Genomic DNA, 9,600 nt, shown 5'->3' with positions numbered 1-9,600 from the left:
ATATTTCGTGGACTTTAGATATAATGCGGATTTCGGTATAATATAAAGTTTAGATATATAATATAATATATGAATTTAAAATCATATAATATATATATATATATATATATATATATATATATATATATATATATATATATATATATATATATATATATATATATATATATATATATATATATATATATATCTGTCTACCACATTATATTCACCATGAACTCATAATTCCACCTTGGAGGACATTGGGCAATTTCACCTTCACACAACCAAACTAGTGAATCCTGAGGTGACACTTGTCACAACCTCATTGGGAAAAAAATGAAGAAGATTCCCATCATGCTGACTATACTACCATGTCATCATTTTGTCTTGTTCTATAATTTTTTTTAGTTGTTTAGGAAAACAAACAACAGGCCTTTTCTCCTTCATCCGGACTTGGTTTTCAGTGAAACAAATTGTGTCATGATCATCTTGACGAGATAGACGCATTCATAAAGATTTCGAGCCGATATGAGAACTCTTAATTTTGAGCGAATTTTGGGCCCCTGTTTGAAAAAAATTATGATTTGAAATTCCAAACCTACCCATATGCCTTCGATGTTTTGAAAATTCTATATATTTATATTGAATATTGAATAATAGAGTGAGGCATAAGAATCAAGATAGACATAATTTGAAACAAAATTGTATATGATAAATATTTTAGTTGAAACATTGTGTACCTTATCTTCTATATCTAAGAAATCCTTGATATCACTTGGACTAGTTAGTCTAAATCTTTCTCCCTTTGTCTTCTAGAGACCAACTACCAAGATGACATCATGTACCTTTGTAGTCATGCTTTTCACATCTTGGGTGACAACTGCTCTTTTTATATTTTTAAGCATTTTTAGTCCTAGCTCTCCTAGCCTCGAAAAAATGAACAAATATGTAGGAATGGATCTTTCAAATTATTTTTAAATTTTTCATAGATAACTATCCTAGTGTACTACATACGGTGAATACATGGGGCACAACAACTAATACTTTTACAGCAAGTATTATCTAGTCTGCAGTGTACCAATTATTGCATGGTGGATATAAGTGGTAGGAGAAGAACTTTGACACTCCTTGAATATCAACCATGTTTTTCTGACAAACACTTTCTGGTTAAAGGTTATGCAAATGAACTAATACCTATGTAAGTACTTAGAAACCAAGGAATTCATCAGCCATGGCATGACTTATGGTAGATGGATCTGCCATGTTGATGATGCATCTAAACTACCTCATATGATATTTATGTGCGTGGTGGGTTATATATTTTGTATTAATTCAAAGGTCCACACGGATTTGAATTTTCCCGCCTATATTTAACTAGATCATATGATATTTATGTGCGTGATGGGTTTTATATTTTGAATGATATAAAAAAAGTCCACACGGATTTGAATTTTCCAACCACCATGTTTTATTTCAATTTGCATGAGATATTGGAATGACTTCAGTAAGCTTTGTGATAAAAAAGGAAACCAACTATATATTGAACATCATGGGACACTTAAAGCTAGATAATACTTGTCAGTTAGACAATGCTCGACTTTGGATTCTCAATGGGGTCGCGCCTGAAAGTGGGAGTTAGTGAGCATATCAATGGTATGGGATTTGGGTTCCTCTCAAGAAAATATGTCCTCGCAGTAGACAATGTGTAGTTGATAGACTTGATAAGGAAAATACATGATAGAAATAGCATGGTCGAATATGTGTTCTCTGTCTTATGCAGTGCAGGGGGAAAAATTGGGGAGTGTTTCTTGCGTGGAAAATATGACTACTAAAACTCCCCTGAGTGATCATGATGTTCACCGTGTTGTCACCCACTACTTTTTCAGTCACTAGATACTTCAAGAGCCAAATAGCAGTGTTGTAGGATGCCAAATTTTGAGACACATAAGCTATTAGAGCTTGAGGGTACCCTCTCCATTGTGTAGTGCTCGGAATAAGCTTTCCAGTGGTATATAAAAGTCCAAAAAAGGGTTCCTGGATCAAAAGTTAGATCCTATTGAAGAATTCTTTGAAAAACTCAGAAAACAAGGAAATGGCTAAGAATGGAGAAAAATCGCAATTGGGACCCAAGAGGCTCATTGCATATCACATATCGGTGTTCAGACAATTATGGAGCACTGACGGATCATGAAACAATAATCTTCCTATCATTGATATCGCATATCGGCAGTCGGCGGGTCAGGGCACATCTTTTATCAGCGGTCAACTATCGGCAAGGTCCTAAGGCACATGTTTAAGGATTATCCATGGTTCACAAGATTTTGTGGGGGCCAATTTGCGATATAATGATGTATTGCTGGGGGAGGGCTAAAACACTTTAACGAAGGAAATGCCTACAAATCCAAGGCGGATCGCCCTCCTTCTCTCTCCTCCACGTGGCATCAAGGATCGGTGGGTAGGCGGGGTTTCAATTTAAAAAGACCTGCAAACCGTTGATAGTGCAATAAAGTGGTGCATCGCCGGGGGCCGTGAAAACCAAATACAAAGGAAAGCAGAGCAAAATAGGAGCAGGCCGCCCCCTTCTCTCTCCTCCACATGGTAGTACAGTGGTATCGACATTTGGCGATCGATGGATTGGTGGTGTTCTGAACTCCAAAGACCACGTGGGGGCCGATTTGCGATAAAGTATTGTATTGTCGGGGAAGGCCGAAATTCATTAACAAAGGAATGGCTTGCAAAACAGGTCTAGGTAGGCCTTTTTCTCTCTCCTCCAAGGGCCACATGGCGGCATGTGATTGCTCTTCAGAGTTGCCAGGGGAACTAATGTGGCAATACGGTTGATGATGTGGCAGAGGACATGTGTCACCCAGTTTCAGTGTTTTTGGTGGTGACATGGGACCATTTCCGGGTGCCATGTGTCACCACTCACAGGGTGACATGTGGCAACAATAACGTCACCCTACAAATCGACAATCGCAGCAGTTGAGGGGAAAAGCTAAAGATGATGGAGCCAGCGACTGCGATATATGGGAATGCCTCGTACGTAATAAAGTATTACGTCATGGTCTATAAGGATCTCGCGTCCCGAACATCGGCCCAGACTATGGAGAAAGAAAAAGATTAAGACATTGGCACAATGCGATTGCGATGTGCGGGACTCCTCTCTGAATGCAATAAATTATTATGGCAAGGTCTATAAATATCTCGCATTCAGATTGTCAGCCACTCCAAAGAAAATGGCAAAGAGTCCCCCCCCCACCCCTCTGTGGTTGCCATTACGATATCTTTTTGTGGGCCCAATCCCACGTATTGGCGATCACAGTTGTCTAGGGTGAAAGCTTAACAAAAAGTGCATTTATTGCCGATATGCGAGCCAAATCGATAACAAATGAAAAGGCCTCTAGACATGGGTCCTTGGGCCTTAGCACCTGAGGGCTCGACCCCTGGTCCCAGCCCCCAGTCATATGAGGAAAAGCATACGAAGGGCTACGATAAGGAGGGCTAAAGGGGAAATCCAAAAAATTCATGTTTTCACTTGTTAAAGAACAAAGCCCGCGCCTACATGATTGTGGTGTTTCCATGGAATGCCTCTCACCTACCACATCAATGCACTGATAGTGCAATACATAGTTTTAATGGGTAGATGAGCCGGCAACTAAGAACTTTAATGGAGCATGGAAAAGCAATAGAGAGGTACCCAGGACTCAAGAAGGTTAAGGGCTTAGTATGGAGCCTCGTACCTCTTCACAACACAGGACTGTAACAACAAGCACTTACAGGTGACTCAACCCCCCATTTCACAGAACAAGGCACCCTTGCAGTAAAAGAAGAAGTGATGGGAGTTAGCCAAGCAGCACAAGGGGCCATACTGTGAATAAATTACAGCCTGAGGCCAATGCGATCATAGGATGGGCATAGGGACTTTCATTTACTATTTTGTCCAATTATTTACTTAGTTTTGTCCTGTAACAAGCCTTCCATTTATTTCTGTAATATATTTTTGGGCCACAGAGCCATTCAAGAAAAATATGCTAGACTACCTAACAGTTGGGTCTAGAGATAGATATTTTTGTTGTAATGTAGCTTCTTGCTCCCCTCTCCAGGTAAATAGGGGAAAGAAAGACTTAGTTCAAGTTCAGAAATTCTAGAGAAAACACTGCATGTTATATTTTCAGACTGTATCTCCTTTGTAATACATATCTTTTTAGAATATCAGGGAAACAATGGTGATTCCATCTTCAAAGGATTACAATATGAATTACCCTTTGTTTAACTCATTTTTATGTCCATGCTTCTTCCCTGAATTCATGTAATTATTGTTGCTAGATGTGTTTCAAGATCCTTCACAGATTCATTAGTATCTATATGTTAATGCAAATGCCTATAATTATTTCACAGATTCATTTGTTTGAACATTGTTTATGTATATGCCTATGAGGAATATTGAGATTAGATCTTTAAATCTGCAACACATGAATCATAGCTCTCAGCTCCCCTTTCATTCATTATTTCTTCTTGTAGCCCAAATAAGCATAGAAATCCTTAAGGTCTCAAGCTTTGTGTGTTAAATATAGAAGTCTTGAAGCCTTATGCTCTATGTGATGAGTTACTCTTCTCCCTTTTCCTCTCTCACACACTCTACAAAATATTATTAGCTGTAATACCTTGAAGCTCTCGGCCTCCACTATTTTTATGCTTATTTATGAGATCTAAACATGTGAAGAAGTACCAGAAATCCATGTTTTATTTCTTTGGATTAATGAACCAATATATTTCCTATGTACATATGTATCTATAGATCATAAGTGTTGTCTCCAGTATCCTGTAAATCATTTGAGACACACCATTTTAGATGTGCCCAGGCATTGGTCTTGAAGCAATCTAAGGCTGTCTTTGGGAGATACAACACACTGTATCGAGGATAGGGATGCATAATGTGATCGACCTAGTTCACATATGGAAAAACATGGCACCAAATCTGGACCATGATTTCTATCTCTTAGTCTTTGTGAGGTCAAATCTCCTGCAAGCCTTGAAGGAAGGGATAAGTACATCATTCAAGGGAATGCACCTTGGCCCTAAGACCAATGCCCTAAAATCCATTACCACAGAGTTTCCAAAGCTTTGTGTCAAGTTTTTTGTTGCAAGGAGCTAATTTTAATTGAATTCATTTTATATTTTTTAGGCCACTAAAACACTTGAATCCATGACATAAATAATCTACGTGACATGTATTTATCCATAAATAACTACTTGAAGGTGAAGTCAAACTACGTTAGAAGTACAAAATACCGAAGGCTGCCATTAGAGGAACTTGCAGGGTACTGGAGCAAGAACCAAAATGGTATGCAATCCCTAATCTATATGGAGGAAATATGGCTGAGATACTGTCAAATTCAATTCCATTCCCCACAGAGCAAGCAACTTGTAAGAAAGAAAGAAAATTCTTTTAACGTCCACGAGGCTAAAGATAGCCTATGGGACAGATTGATTTTTCATCTTCTCTATGTATTCGGTCCTTTTTCTCTGAAGCCTCACAATAAATGCTCACAGCTTCTCGATAAACCCCTTGCTAAATAGAATATCCCAAGAGCTAGTTGCTAGCATATTTGCATAACTTTCCCTGTTGTATGATATCCATTCCATTGTGTCTTGGTCATAATATGGAAACATTGATTCAAAGCACTTATATATATCTCATGGTTGCAGAAATTCTACAACTCCATGACCCCTTACGTTTCAAATAATCCTAGAGCTACTTATGTGAATTATATGGAACTTGATTTAGTTACTTACTGTGGTGCAGGTAAAATTCTAACTGCGGACGCAAACGATTCCTCTAGCCCAAGAGAGCGGTTCTAGCCACAAAGAAACAATCTATGGAAAATATCCTTAAGCTAGAATCAAATAAGAGGGCCTACCTCTTAGTACGTTATTCCGCTTGGTGATGATCCTGCTTCTGCACTCCAGCCACACTCCAGCTATCTTTCGTTTCCTTCCTTCAAATACCTGAAACAAGTAAACAACAAAAAACAACAAACGTGATAACATATAAATTGAATTCAGCCTGCTTAATAGGTCAAGAAACATTAAGCCATAAAGATGTAAGGTAACACTTCATGTAGGAAATCAATCAATAGTTGTATTCATATTAGTTCAAAAAGAGATTACAACCAATGTCTTGACGTTGTTGTTCTCCTCTGACATATCTGGGTTCCCACACACTTTTGCTAGCATCTCATGGATAGCCCCACCAATGAAAGTTTTAAGGCTCTTCCCTTTAGTCTTCAAACCAAACCAAACACACAATTCTCCCTCAAACACAAACTAGAGAGCTACAAGCTATAGATGTCTTGTTGATTACTCCAAAATCAAAACTCCAACCAGAACTAAAAAACTAGCTTGTGTTTGGGAAAAAGAGAGGTTTATATAGCTTGGATGGAGGGGAGATGGTTCCTCTTATCATGGGAGAAGGCCTTATCTCTTGGATTAGTTCCATCCTATTAGGGGAAAGGAGCCAAACTAGCTTCCTTGGCTCCATCCGGCCCAACCATTTACCAGACTTCCGTTCCGAAGCATCTAGAGTTGGAAGCTTCGACTCCATATTTAAAAAACTTTCCAAAAGAGGATAGGAACAACTGAGAAAGGGCTCAGTCACTCTGATCAGTGCTAGTGATAGTTTTAATCTCTGCATATTGGTGCAAGGAGGAAATTGTTCATTAGCGTTTCCCTTGTAAACTGGGGTAAACAGAATATATTTGGGAAATGATGAAAAAGGGAATTATTCTGCTCATGAAGAGGGACACAATGGGAGTTTCTTCATGATGGGAAAGCATGTAGGGTTCACTGTATAGGTCCTCCAGGATCATGGAACGGGGAGTACAGGCACAGTGACAAAATGTTGTGTAACAGATGCCCCCTAATGCGTGAAGGCAGAACTAGAGTAGGGGGTGAAATGTTTTATGAATCAGTGTGGCAAACTGGAGTCCATCGTCAGAGAACCTGCAAGAAAGTACAGATAAATATACATTACTGAAAACTCTATAAAAATATACATGAATCGTGGTATGGACACAACCATCCAGGAATGAGCGCAGCCATCCAATAAAGAGGATCATATCGAAGCCAAGGTATGGTCGCAGCCATCCAATAATGTGAAGGATCACATATGACAACTCATGGAATGGTTGCAGCCATCCATCTGAAAGAGACATGTATATCAACACAATCATGTCACATTCCCTTGCAACCTAGAATTTTGTAATCTGAACCCAAGGTCTTGCGCTCCAACACGACCCGATCAAAGTAGAAATTCTAACATGTGAATAGATGTGTTGACATCGAATTTTGCTGGAAAATCGCTTGATTACCAGTTGATAATGTGAACTGTTAACAAGCGGAGAAACCACCAATAATGACAATGTTCCTCAAAGTACTATCAGCACAATTCACGGAATGTGAATAAAGGAATTTGAAGTCGAACACTTGTGAAATCACCTGATTGAAAGCCAATTATGTGAACTTGTCTTCGAGTGCGAAGAACTTTCCATTAGGGAATGAAAGATCTAAGGTACTGGAAGGGAGTCCGTCAGACAACTTCCTAGATAATGAGCTAAAGTTGACAGGAAGTGACTGTGTCGAAGGAGGGTTATGATGTATCCCACATCATCGACACGAGACAAAGGGATGCAAATGATTTGAGATGATACAGAGAATTAGGAATGAGGGTAACTACAGAAGGAAAACTGTTGAACATATCAACGTTAGAGTTTCAGAGTTTGGAAGCTTTTGGATCCATAGGATTGGTGGTCATGATGATGTAGCAGAGATCAAATGGAAGGAAAAAATAAATGACCCAACCCAAGAAGGTCAATGATGAAATGCGAATATCTAAACCTGACACGAAGCAAAAAGTGTCATGTTCAAGAGTGAGTTGCCGACACAACTAATAAAATTTCCCATTTTCCCCCACCATTTCTAGCAAGTACCCCAATTATTTTTTAATCACAAGCTTGAAGGGGATGGCATATGCTTGCATTGTAAGTCCATCCTGCGGATGAATCTGACCTAGTAAGTTTAATGAGTCCTAGGAAGGATAAGGTCATGTTCGTCATGGTGACGAATCCGATGTCATTTAATGTTTTAACAAGTCTGACAAAGGTGTAACTCGGTATCTTTTTCATGTTTAGAGAGTTTGAAAAAGACACGGAAAAGAAAACTCCACATGGTCCCTTTTCATACATTTGTGTCTCTTGAGCCTGAAAAAGTAGAAAATAATACTTGAGAGAACCGCTTGACCATTTCAATCAAGGAGTACATTTTTCATAAATAGTTCATCCCAGCCTGAAAAAGGGGTAAACTTATACTAGGTAAACGACGTTTGGTAGCCTTTAACGAGTTCAAAATGACGAGAGATCGGTAATCTTTTCGTGTTTAGAGAGTCGGAAAATAGCTTGAAAGTGGATCCCCCGTTTTATTCTCTTTAACGAGTCTAAAAGGGAAAAATACTTGGCAATCTTTTCATTTGAGTTTTATGAGTCTAGAAAAGAGTTGAAACGTGACTCCAGTACCATCATCAAGAATCCATCATCTGATGTTGCACAAAAAGGTAAACGCATTATCCAATTTCTGAGGCAAAATAGGTCAAAAATACTTAAAAACCCTAATATTTCATGAAAAATGAATAAAAGGAGGGAAAAGTAATTATTTTTTACCATTTACCATTTAACCTTTGTGTGAAGAGCTTTTCACCCACTTGTGCCTTAATTTTTTCAGAGCAGATTGTCGAAGATTTAGGAGGTCATTCACTGAGTTGTCAGTTGTAAGTAAGAGCCAAGACCTTAAGCTCCATTTTCACACTGATTTTACCTGTTCTTATCCATTTTTTGGATTTCATGGGGGGATTTTGGAAAAACTTTTTCGCCCTCGGTCGGGGCGATTTCTGGGCATGGAATTGTGCCGATCAGGGGTTACTAAGACTGTCGGTGCCGTCAGAAAAGAATGTTCAACACCACTATTTTTAAAACATTCACGCCAGTGCCGTCAGAAAAGAATGTTCATGTTTTTTTCTCAATTCGATTGTTTCAATCCAAATTTTTCCGACCAAAGATGATCATTGACTTGGTTATATGGTTTTTGTAGGGAAAGAATTATGGAAAATGGTGGATTGGAAGGAACACGAGCATGAGGAAATTGACACACAAGCAATAGTTGATCCAAATTTCTTGGATGCTTTGAGGAACTATGGGCTCCTCAAGTTCTTCCTTACACTAGGTCTACAGGCTCAATCCAAGTTGCTATCGTACCTGATCAATCTCTCAGACGTGAATCGGAAAATTTTCATCATTGGTGACCAAGAGCTAGAGTTGGAAACTTCAAACATTTATTTCATCACAAGACTGTTCCGGAGAGGGGAACCAATCAATATATATGGGTCGAGGTCAATTGGGGCAAGTGTGACCATGCTACTTGCTGAACATTGCCTAGAGACTCTCAAATCCAAAATTCACAAGATCAAGATTATCACTGTTCAGGATCTTGTGTTGAGAGTGTTATTGTTGACCATCAACAGACTAGTTGGGTCCCAAGCACTGCATGAGACCAACAAGTCAAAGTTTA

The sequence above is a fragment of the Pinus tabuliformis genome, chromosome 1_2, assembly GCF_031772625.1.
Source record: "Pinus tabuliformis cultivar Carrire ecotype Pingquan chromosome 1_2, CPIR1, whole genome shotgun sequence".
Lineage (NCBI taxonomy): Eukaryota > Viridiplantae > Streptophyta > Pinopsida > Pinales > Pinaceae > Pinus > Pinus tabuliformis.
This window is presented reverse-complemented; position numbering follows the sequence as displayed.